Below are 12,435 nucleotides of genomic sequence, written 5' to 3'. Positions count from 1 at the left end.
TCCGAGATTACGTCTCACTAAACACTCGCCAGAGTCATGTGGCCGCTATAGTGCGGGGGTGGGGTGGGGGGGGGGGGCTTTCCTTTTCGATCATGTGATTGCGATTGTTGGTCCCGACTCCACGGCCGGCTCCCTGTGAATTTTGGAGAAAGTCACTTTCGTTCCATGTTCCTGCACTCAGCCATCTGGAAACAAACGCTTCTCCTTTTATCTCAGATCTGCAATTCCCACATCAGATTAAGCTGAGTTCTTTCTCCAAAGTTACTTTTTTTTTTTTTTTCTTTTATGCAGTCTGGCTTGAAAATGGGAGCGAATTTCATGTGACGGGGCGCTGGATCCTTCTAGAATGCATTTATTTATTTATTTTTATTTTTTTGTTTACAAACTTTTATTCAGGGTGTAAAAAAAGTCAGTACAAAGAATCAATATACATTAAGGCTACATTCACACCTGAGCGTAGCGTTTTTCGCGCGTTTTTTACCGCGATTTTACCGCGATTTTTGCGGCGTTTTTTACCGCGATTTTTACCGCGATTTTTGTGCAGGCGTTTTTAGATTCAATAGAGATCAATGGAAAACGCCTGTAATCTGCCCAAAAAGAAGCTCATGTACTTTTTTGAGCATTGGGCGTTTTGTATACAGCTTCAAAACGCTCAGATGTGAACAGGGGCCATTGAAATGAATAGGATTTGTCTTGTTGGGCGTTTTGAGAGCTGATCCTAGAGCAGAAAAACGCCCCAAAAACGCCCCAAAACGCCTACATGTGAACGGAGCCTAACAGAGGTGAATTATGTATCATATTAGCATAATGACACTACAAAGAGCATCAACAAGAAACTTTAACCACTTTACCACCGGAGGATTTTGCTGTCTTACGTCCAGGCCACTTTTTGCGATTCGGCACTGTGCGAATTTAACTGACAATTGCGCGGTCATGCAACGCCGTACCCAAACGAAATTTACGTATTTTTTTCCCCACAAACAGAGCTTTCTTTTGGTGGTATTTGATCACCTGTGCGATTTTTTGATCATGCGCTATAAACAAAAAAAGAACGTCAATTTTGCAAAAATAACAATATTTTTCACATTTTTTTATATGAAATTCCCCAAAAAAATGTAAAAATCAAAATTTTTTAACATTTTCGACCAATTTGTTTTATGCTACATATGTTTGGTAAAAAAAAATCGCAAAAAGCGTATTTTGATTGGTTTGCGCAAAAGTTATCGCGTTTACTAACTAAGGGAAAGATTTTTGTCATTTTTGTTGTTTTTTTTTTTAACGCGTAATGGCGGCGATGTGCGATTTATTTTTGCGGTACTGCGACATTGCGGCGGACAGATCGGACCCTTGACTGACATTTTTGACACTTTTGGGGTTACCAGTGACATTTCTACAGTAATCAGTGCTATACATATGCACTGTTACTGTAAAATTACACTGGCAGTGAAGGGGTTAACTTTTTTGAGAGGGAGGGGCTATGTGCGTCCCTAGGGGCGTGATTCTAACTGTGATTGGCTGTGGCTTGAGATGTATGAACAGTGATCAAAGGTTCTACATAGTAGAACCGTATGATCACCATTCATACACCGGGGAGAATGACAGGCGGCTTGTTTACATTAGCCGCCTGCCTTTCTCCCTCTCCACCGACGATCGCGAGTGACCGGCGGACGATCGGGTCCGCCGGTCACACGCGCAGGGGGGTCCGTGACCACTCGGGAGCGGGAGGGCGCCTCCGGGGGCGCGCGCTCGCTCCCTAGACCCTCACAGGCTAGCGACATAGTACTACGTCACTCTGCCTGTGAGGGGCTGACCGCCGCAGTAAATAGTCGTGCGGCGGTCGGCAAGTGGTTAACAGAGGTGCATTACGTATCATATTAGCATAATGACACTACAAAGAGCATCAACAAGAAACTTTAAACATATGTAAAGGGATTGCAGCAATCCAATTTATACCAAAATTGTATATTATACAATAAATAGTTTTCTGTTGTTACTGTTTTTTTTGCTTTTTTCACATAACAATTCCCGGCTGTCATTTTGACAGTCAGTAATTGCTGGCTATAGCAGCAAGGTGAAGAGAGGAGAGGGAGAGGAGCTGGACGTAGGAGATACGTCCTAATGCCTTTGACGTTGTGGCAGTTTTTTTTTTTTTTTAGAACATATCTCCAATGTTTAAAATCCTCAAATGGTTAACGACCGCCTGCCTGCCACAGTAATACGGCAACTCCTGGGCGAATCGCCGTAGCTGTACACCGCTCGCTCTCATGAGGCTATGGGGCGGACGAGCGTGCGCCGCCGGCGGCGCGCTCCCGCCCCCACTCATCAGCGGGGACTCCGATGCATGGGGAAAGCGGCTTCCGATTGCCGCCTGACACGTCAGCTGTTGTAAACACATCTGACTGTTCTTCTCCCTGGAATGATCACAGAGCATCTGTGATCCTTCTTTATCGGATCACAAGTCTCTATGGTCATTTCACAAGCCACGCCCTCCCCACAGTTAGAAACACTCCCCTAGGCTCACATTTAACCCCTTGATCACCCACAATGTTAAGCCCTTCCCTGCCAGTGTCATTATTACAGTAACAGTGCATATTATTTATCTCTGTAGTTACACAAACAGCCACATCCCACAACAGCTAGAAGCACGCCCCTAGGGACACACTTAACCCCTGCATCACCAATAAAGTTAACCCCTTCCCTGCCAGTGTCATTTTAACAGTAATAGTGCATATGTACAGCACTGATTACTGTAGTAATGTCACTGGTACCCCCGAAAAGTGTAAAAAATTTCAGTTAGGGGTCCGATCTGTCCGCCACAATGTCGCAGTCCTGAAAAAAAATCGCAGATTGCTGCCATTACTAGTAAAAAAAAAAAAAAATAAAAATGACATAAATCTTTCCCATAGTTAGTAGACGCGATAACTTTTGCGCAAACCAATCAAAATACGCTTATTGCAATTTTTTTTTTTTTTTTTACCAAAAATATGTAGCAGAAAACAAATTGGCCTAAAATGTTAAAAAATTTTGATTTTTAATTTTTTTTTTTTTTTTGAGAATGTTATATAGCAGAATGTGAAAAATATTGTTTTTTTTTTTCAAAATTGGCGCTCATTTTTTTGTTTATAGCGCAAAAAATAAAAATCGCACAGGTGATCAAATACCACCAAAAGAAAACTCTATTTGTGGGGAAAAAAGGACATCAATTTTATTTGGGTACAGCGTCACATGACCGCGCAATTAAAGTAACGCAGTGCCGAAACGCAAAAAATGGCCTGGTCATTAAGGGGGCAAATCGTTCCTGTCCAGAAGTGGTTAAAATCCTGAAATGGTTAAAGTGTATCCATATTCTGTAACTGGTAACTGTTGGCTATAGTGGATGGGGGATTGGCAGGGGGAAAGGATCGGAATGTAATATACGTATATATATTGTCAAACCAATCTCTTAGCATTCTACGAGGAGGTAAGCTGTGAGCTAGATAGGGGGAGACCAGTGGATGTGGTGTACTTGGATTTCGCTAAGGCGTTTGATACAGTTCCCCACAAGCGCTTAATTTATAAAATAAGGTCTGCAGGTATCGACAGCAGGGTTTGCTCTTGGATACGGAATTGGCTTAAAGGGCGTGTCCAAAGGGTGGTAATAAACAGCGCATACTCAGACTGGTCTGAGGTTGTAAGCGGGGTGCCCCAGGGCTCAGTCCTGGGACCAACCTTGTTCAATTTATTCATAAACAGCATTGAGGACGGGATCAGTTGTGCGTTATCAGTTTTTGCAGATGACACAAAATTGGCCAGGGCAATAACTGCACAGCATGAAGCAGATATCCTACAGAATGACCTGGACAAAATAACAGAGTGGGCAACGACATGGCAAATGAGGTTTAACGTGGAGAAGTGTAAGGTTTTGCACTTGGGGACTAAAAACATAAAAGCACAATACACGTTAGGAGGGGAACCCTTGGGGGAATCAAAAATGGAGAAAGATCTGGGAGTCTTGGTTGATGATAGATTAGGCAACAGCATGCAATGTCAAGCGTCAGCTGCCAAAGCCAGCAGAATATTAGCATGCATAAAGAAAGGGATGTATTCCAGAGATAAGACTATAATCCTTCCACTTTATAAAACTCTGGTCCGACCGCATCTGGAGTATTCTGTCCAGTTCTGGTCGCCAGTCCTCAGGAGGGATGTGTTGGAGCTGGAGAGAGTCCAGAGAAGGGCAACTAAACTAATTAGGGGATTGGAGGACCTTGACTATGAAGAGCGTCTACAATCGCTTGATTTATTCTCCCTGGAGAAGAGACGTCTGAGGGGGGACATGATAGCAATTTATAAATATCTTAATGGGGATCCCAGCTTAGAAAAAAAGCTGTTCATTCGAAGGGATTGCATGAGGACTCGAGGGCATACAATGCGATTAGAGGAGAAGCGTTTTAACCACAGGCAACGTGGGGGGTTCTTTACTGTTAGGGCTACAAGATTGTGGAATTCTCTACCAGAAGAGGTGGTTTCTGCGGGAAGTATGGTGGCTTTCAAAAGACTCTTAGACTTACATCTCAAGGATCAGAACATTCAGGGGTATGTGAGATGAGTACAGCCACACACACCTACACAGGTTGAACTGGATGGACTATTGTCTTTATTCAACCTCACCTACTATGTAACTATGTAACTATATTGCTGTATATACAGTACTGTATATAACAGGAATAGAGGGGATAAATGCAGTATAATACATACTATACTGCTTCTATCTATCTATCTATCTATCTATCTATCTATCTATCTATCTATCTATCTATCTATCTATCTATCTATCTATCTATCTATCTATCTAATGTATAGCTATAAAGATATACTGTATATAGATAGATAGATATAGAGATATAGATATTATATATATATATATATATATATATATATATATATATATATATATATATATATACAGTATCTCACAAAAGTAAGTACACCCCTCACATTTTTGTAAATATTTTATTCTATCTTTTCATTTGACAACACTGAAGAAATGACACTTTGCTACAATGTAAAGTAGTGAGTGCACAGCTTGTATAACAGTGTAAGTTTGCTGTCTCCTCATAATAACCCAACACACAGCCATTAATGTCTAAACCGCTGGCAACAAAAGTGAGTACACCCCTAAGTGAAAATGTCCAAATTGGGCCCAATTAGCCATTTTCCCTTCCAGGTGTCATGTGACTGGTTAGTGTTACAAGGTCTCAGGTGTGAATGGGGATCAGGTGTGTTAAATTTGGTGTTATCGCTCTCACTCTCTCATATTGGTCACTGGAAGTTCAACATGGCACCTAATGGCAAAGAACTCTCTGAGGATATGAAAAAAAGAATTGTTGCTCTACATAAAGATGGCCTAGGCTATAATAAGATTGCCAAGACCCTGAAACTGAGCTGCAGCACAGTGGCCAAGATTATACAGTGGTTTAACAAGACAGGTTTCACTCAGAACAGGCACTCGACATGGTCGGCCAAAGAAGTTGAGTGCACGTGCTCAGCGTCATATCCAGAGGTTGTCTTTGGGAAATAGACGTATGCGTGCTGCTTGGCTGTCGTCCCAGAAGGAAGCCTCTTCTAAAGATGATGCACAAGAAACTCACAAACAGTTTGCTAAAGACAAGCAGACTAAGGACATGGATTACTGGAACCATCTCCTGTGGTCTGATGAGACCAAGATAAACTTATTTGGTTCAGATGGTGTCAAGCGTGTGTGGGGGCAACCAGGTGAGAAGTACAAAGACAAGTGTGTCCTGCCTACAGCCAAGCATGGTGGTGGGAGTGTCATGGTCTGGGGCTGCATGAGTGCTGCCGGCACTGGGGAGCTAAAATTCATTGAGGGAACCATGAATGCCAACATGCACTGTGACTTACTGAAGCAGAGCATGATCCCCTCCCTTCAGAGACTGGACCCCAAACACACCTCCAAGATGACCACTGCCTTGCCAAAGAGGCTGAGGGTAAAGGGGATGGACTGGCCAAGCCCTAAGCCCTCCAGACCAAAACCCTATTGAGCATCTGTGGGGCATCCTCAAACAGAAGGTGGAGGAGCGCAAGGTCTCTGAAAATCCACCAACTCCGTGATGTCGTCATGGAGGAGTGGAAGAGGACTCCAATGGCAAACTGAGAAGCTCTGGTGAACTTCATGCCCAAGAGGGTTAAGGCAGTGCTGGAAAATAATGGTGGCCACACAAAATATTGACACTTTGGACCCAATTGGGACATTCTCACTTAGGGGTGTACTCACTTTTGTTGTCAGCAGTTTAGACATTAATGGCTGTGTGTTGAGTTATTTTGAGGGAACAGCAAATTTACACTGTTATACAAGCTGGACCCCATCATCAGGAGCTCTGGTGAACACGGGTTAGTGCTTAGACCCCTTACCTAGGGTGAGCCTCATCATTCTCCAGGGTGATCTGCTTGTTCACTTATCCTGCTGGTTGGTGGGAGCTTCTCTCCTGCTATAGCTACAGTTCTCCAAGCCTAAACCCTGTCTCTCCTTGCCCCTGTCTTGTCTCTTGTTTCTGGTGAATTTTAAACTCTCTGACCCTCTCATGAATTTCCTGATTTAGGCCATGTCTCTGCACTTCCTGTTTGCCGGATTATTGTGCTCTTTCCAGCCAACATCTTGCTCCTTTGCATACCTGCAGCTGTCCTTATCTCCTTTTCCACTAATTACCAACCTTTGGCTTGTTCCTCAATAACACTTCTGCTTGATCCCTACCTGCTATATCTGCTACTGGACCCCGGCCTGCTCACCTCCTGGTGGGGTGATCCTGAGGACCATGACATGGTACTAACATGCAGCAAAACCCATCCCCACCATCAGAAGCTCTGGCGAATACCGGTTAGTGCTTAGACCCTGCACCTCGAGTGAGCCGCGTCATCATCCAGGGTGATCTGCTTGTTCACTTATCCTGCTGATTGGTGGGAGCTTCTCTCCTGCTATAGCTACAGTTCTCTAAGCCTGATCCCTGTCTCTCCTTGTCCCTGTCTTGTCTCTTGTTTCTGGTGAACCTTGAACTCTTTGCTAATCCCATGAACTTCCTGATTTCGGTCATCTCTCTGCACTTCCTGTTTGCCGTATTATTGTGCTCTTTCTAGCCAATATCTTGCTCTTTTGCATACCTGCAGCTGTCCTTATCTCCTCTACCACTAATTACCAACATTTAACTTGTTCCTCAATTACACTTCTGCTTGATCCCTACCTGCTATATCTGCTACTGGACCCCGGCCTGCTCAACTCCTGGTGGGGTGATCCTGAGGACTGTGACATGGTACTAATACGCAGAAAAACCCATCCCCACCATCAGGAGCTCTGGTGAATACTGGTTAGTGCTTAGACCCCTTACCTCGGGTGAGCCGCGTCATTCTCCAGGGCAATCTGCTTGTTCACTTATCCTGCTGGTTGGTGGGAGCTGCTATAGCTACAGATCTCCAAGCCTGAACCCTGTCTTTCCTTGCCCCTGTCTTGTCTCTTGTTTCTAGTGAACCTTGAACTCCTTGCTCTTCCCATGAACTTCCTGATTTCGGACATGTCTCTGAACGTACTGTTTTCTGGATTATTGTGCTCTTTCCAGCCAATATCTTGCTCCTTTCCATACCTGCAGCTGTCCTTGTCTCATCTACCACTAAATATCAACCTCTGGCTTGTTCCTCAATTAGACTTCTGCTTAATCCCTACCTGTTATATCTGCTACTGGACCCCGGCCTGCTCACCTTCTGGTGGGGAGATCCTATGGACGTGACATGGTACTAACAGGCACCAAAACCCATCCCCACTATCAAGAGCTCTGGTGCATACTGGTTAGTGCTTAGACCCCTTACCTCGGATGAGTCGCGTCATTCTCCAGGGCAATTGAGTGAGAGGACTGGGAAACAAGGATTTCGGGCACAAATGTTTTTTTAAAAAAACAAATTATTTTATTCAAAACATATTAAAAACAAAAGAAAAGTACAGGCATATAATTATGTGTTAAGGACCAAACCAGACCCATAGATGGTCTATATTGTGGTGTATCTTAATACATACAGTTAAGAACAATGGTTTACATACATCTTAAAGTACAGAACAATTAGTAGTCATATCATTCTCAGGACTATTCACTCACGATCAGACAGAAACCACCGGCAGACACCAAAATAGACAAGGTGTCGGTCCGTGGGATCAACTGAGAGTGTGAATTAACTTCCACCATATAATATTTGACCTTTGCTCGACATGTTTCGCTTTCTTAGGAGAAAAGCTTCATCTGGAGCATATCATTTCGTTTGTCTGTACAATAATAGTCAGGCATAAATCTCAATTCCGTAGGGGAGTTTTTTAACGAAGAGGACTGTTGTGCGTTTGTGGAAAGCACCGTATTTTGGCACCTATATGAGCATGTAGTAGTGAGGGTAATCACTCCATACTTGCTGGAGAGGACGGGAGCCTAATGCATATAGCGTGTCCCTTATGGTTGTCTAAACGTCCGTGCCGCGCTATTCCAAACTTGCACACAGTCCTCGCCGGATGGGGTAATGCCGCCGGATAGGGACACACCCTAAACTGGATACTTCATGACCCAGATAGCTGCTGTCTGTGGATACATGGCCTAGAATAAAAATTCTCCAGGGCAATCTGCTTGTTCACTTATCCTGCTGGTCAGTGGGAGCTTCTCTACTGCTATAGCTATAGTTCTCCAAGCCTGAAACCCATCTCTCCTTGCCCCTGTCTTGTCTCTTGTTTCTGGTAAACCTTGAACTCTTTGCTCCTCCCATGAACTTCCTGATTACGGCCATGTCACTGAACTTCCTGTTTGCCGGATTATTGTGCTCTTTCCAGCCAATATCTTGCTCCTTTTCATACCTGCAGCTGTCCTTGTCTCCTCTACCACTAATTATCAACCTCTGGCTTGTTCCTCAATTAGACTTCTGCTTGATCCCTACCTGTTATATCTGCTACTGGACCCCGGCCTGCTTACCTCCTGGTGGGGTGATCCTGAGGATTATGACATGGTACTAAGATGCAGAAAACCCCATCCCCGCCATCAGGAGCTCTGGTGAATATGGGTTAGTGCCTAGACACCTTACCTCAGGTGAGCCGGATCATTCTCCAAGGTGATCTGCTTGTTCACTTATCCTGCTGGTCAGTGGGAGCTTCTCTACTGCTATAGCTACAGGTTTCCAATCCTGAACCCTGTCTTTCCTTGCCCCTGTCTTGTCTCTTGTTTCTGGTAAACCTTGAACTCTTTGCTCCTCCCATGAACTTCCTGATTTTGGGCCTGTCTCTGAACTTACTGTTTGCCGGATTATTGTGCTCTTTCCAGTCAATATCTTGCTCTTTTGCATACCTGCAGCTGTCCTTATCTCCTTTTCCACTAATTACCAACCTCTGGTTTGTTCCTCAATTACACTTCTGCTTGATCCCTACCTGCTATATCTGCTACTGGACCCCGGCCTGCTCACCTTCTGGTGGGGTGATCCTAAGGACGTGACAAGGTACTAACAGGCACCAAAACCCATCCCCACCCTCAGGAGCTCTGGTGAATACTGGTTAGTGCTTAGACCCCACACCTCGGGTGAGCCGCATCATTCACTAGGGTGATCTGCTTGTTTATTTATCCTGCAGGTTGGCGGCAGCCTCTCTTCTGCTATAGCTACTGGTCTCCGAGCCTGACCTCTGACCGTAACTATCTTCCTTTGGTGGATTTTTTTTTAAAGTTTTATTTTATTGACAGAAGCAATTAAGGCACATGTAAAACCCAATATAATAATGGGCATCATGGACGCATTTTGCTACATGGCTATAGGTTTTAAAAGGTAGAAACGTTCCCTTACACAGCTCCATGTAATCCCTCTCGTAACTCCATCCCCATGGTATGTTGCCATCCATCATTATTTCATTTTTATATTCATAGCGTACCCCCCTGATGGCGGGGGGAGATATTCTGGTCTCTGAATGTCAGTATGTGGAGTTCGCTGGCCGTGTCACTGTGTGAATCGCGCTGTGTCACCAGAAATGGCTCAGTTTGTTTACAGACCTGCACATGTCCAGCTGAGTCTCCAGTGCGGGATGAATCCCGGGCTGTGTTCTCCTTCCTCTGTCTCTTTGTTTGAATTTTCACCACCGTGAGGACTAACTACATCCCTCTCCTCTCCCCGTTCATTTACTCACAGCCTTCCATTTTACGTGCGGTCTCCCCAGCTGTTTTCGGCTCCTGTCACCGCGCCAGGCCCACCATTCATCAATCCAAACGGCTTTTTTAGAGTGCAAAATCTGAATCTACGACGAGATTCAACGTCAAGGAAAGGGGACCCAGATGACTGACCGATTAGATCTAGTATTTAGTTCTAGTTGTATGGGGTCCATTCATGCTTTAACGATCCATTATGATGAGTTAAACCTCATTATGTTGCATATTAATGTGCGATGCATTAGGGCAGCCCCGTGCATTATTAACCTCCCTGGCGGTCTGATTATGTCAGAATTTTTGCTCTCAAAGCGGTACATTGTTTTGCATGGAAATCTGTTGTTTTATATTTTAGGCCTGTAATTCTTAGGAATAACTCACTTACCGTATTTTTCGCTCCATAAGACGCACCTAGGTTTTTCCGACCCAAATATATATATATATGCACAGTGTCTCACAAAAGTGAGTACACCCCTCACATTTTTGAAAATATTTTATTATATCTTTTCATGTGACAACACTGAAGAAATGACACTTTGCCACAATGTAAAGTAGTGAGTGTACAGCTTGTATAACAGTGTAAGAGCCGGTCCACACTGCCGCGACTTGTCAGGCGCCTTGTCAGCCTGACAAATCGCGCTCCCTCGCGGTCCATTGACCGCTACAGGACCCGTTCTAATAGGAGCGACACAAGTCGCTCCGACTTAGAAAAAGGGTCCTGTACTACTTTGGGGCGACCTCGGAGCGACTTTGCATAGACTTCCATTATGTGAAGTCCCTGCAAGTCGCTCCGATGTCGTGGTGCATGGGAATGCACAAGTCGCCCCTGAAGTAGTACAGAGTCGTGTCGCCTTAGTGTGAACCGACTCTAAATTTGCTGTCACCTTAAAATAACTCAACACACAGCCATTAATGTCTAAACCACTGACAACAAAAGTGAGTACACCCCTAAATGAAAGTGTCCAAATTGGGCACAAAGTGTCAATATTTTCTGTGGCCACCATTATTTTCCAGCACTGCCTTAACCCTCTTGGGCATGGAGTTCACCAGAGCTTCACAGGTTGCCACTGGAGTCCTCTTCCACTCCTCCATGACTACATCACGGAGCTGGTGGATGTTAGAGACCTTGTGCTCCTCCACCTTCCATTTGAGGATGCCCCACAGATGCTAAATAGGGTTTAGGTCTGGAGACATGCTTGGCCAGTCCATCACCTTTACCTTCAGCTTCTTTAGCAAGGCAGTGGTCATTTTGTAGGTGTGTTTGGGGTGGTTATCATGTTTGAATACTGCCCTGCGGCCCAGTCCCTGAAGGGAGAGGATCATGCTCTGCTTCAGTATGTCACAGTACATGTTGGCATTCATGGTTCCCTCAATAAACTGTAGCTCCCCAGTGCTGGCAGCACTCATGCAGCCCCAGACCATGACACTCCCACCACCATGCTTGACTGTAGGTAAGACACACTTGTCTTTGTACTCCTCACCTGGTTGCCGCCACACACGCTTGACACCATCTGAACCAAATAAGTTTATCTTGGTCTCATCAGACCACAGGAGATGGTTCCTGTAAGCCATGTCCTTAGTCTGCCTGTGTTCAGCAAACTGTTGGCTTTCTTGCGCATCATCTTTAGAAGAAGCTTCCTTCTGGGACGAAAACCATGCACACCAGTTTAATGCAGTATGTGGCGTATGGTCTGAACACTGACAGGCTGACCCCCCACCCCTTCAACCTCTGCAGCAATGCTGGCAGCACTCATACGTCTATTTCCCAAAGACAATCTCTGTATATGACGCTGAGCACGTGCATTCAACTTCTTTGGTCGACCATGGCGAGGCCTGTTCTAAGTGGAACTTGTCCTGTTAAACCGCTGTATGGTCTTGGCCACCATGCTGCAGCTCAGTTTCAGGGTCTTGGCAATCTTCTTATAGCCCAGGCCATCTTTATGTAGAGCATAGATCCTTAGATCCTCAGAGAGTTCTTTGCCATGAGGTGCCATGTTGAACTTCCAGTGACCAGTATGAGAGAGTGAGAGCGATAACACCAAATTTAACACACCTGCTCCCCATTCACACCTGAGACCTTGTAACACTAAGGAGTCACATGACACCGGGGAGGGAAAATGGCTAATTGGGCCCGATTTGGACATTGTCACTTAGGGGTGTCACTTTTGTTGCCAGCGGTTTAGACATTAATGGCTGTGTGTTGAGTTATTTTGAGGGGACAGCAAATTTACACTGTTAT

Source organism: Pelophylax lessonae (assembly GCF_965119305.1).
Source record: "Pelophylax lessonae genome assembly, chromosome: 5".
NCBI classification, from domain to species: Eukaryota; Metazoa; Chordata; class Amphibia; order Anura; family Ranidae; genus Pelophylax; species Pelophylax lessonae.
The sequence above is the reverse complement of the archived record's forward strand: the minus strand, read 5'-3'. Positions refer to the sequence as shown.